We start from the raw sequence: 331 nt of genomic DNA on the forward strand, positions 1-331 counted from the left end.
CACTCCATGCTCCGTGTCCCGCCGAGCCTCTGCTCCGAGCTCTGAGCAGCCGCCCGAGGACAGAGAACAGCAAGGCACCGGGATTGCAACACCAGACAAGCTGCCAGTCGTAACTGGGGATCGGATCCAAACCCCGGCCTGATACAATATACAGTTAGTTACAAAATAAATCCCCTCCCACCCTTTGTAATAAAAAGAGCAGCTGACTGGACATGCATCTTTCTGGCCCTACAAAATAAGGCACCAGAGCTTAAAAATGAAACTCCAATTGTCTTTGATATAAAAGGAATTCCCACGTGTTGAAGGCAGTTGATGTCTGAGTGCATAACAG

At 49.2% G+C, this 331-nt stretch overlaps 1 protein-coding gene across 1 annotated transcript in view; it reads right to left on the reverse strand.

Moving 5' to 3' along the window:
• Positions 1-88: 88 nt before the first annotated feature.
• FLOT2 (flotillin 2) overlaps positions 89-331 on the reverse strand; it is a 12,557-nt gene continuing 12,314 nt past the window's right edge. Inside the window, exon 8 of the mRNA XM_009573515.1 lies at positions 89-331. This exon is cut by the window's right edge and continues 67 nt beyond it. The gene's annotated coding sequence lies outside the window, so the exon portion shown is untranslated.

The sequence above is a fragment of the Fulmarus glacialis genome, unplaced genomic scaffold (genome assembly GCF_000690835.1).
Source record: "Fulmarus glacialis isolate BGI_N327 unplaced genomic scaffold, ASM69083v1 scaffold26762, whole genome shotgun sequence".
Taxonomy (NCBI): Eukaryota; Metazoa; Chordata; class Aves; order Procellariiformes; family Procellariidae; genus Fulmarus; species Fulmarus glacialis.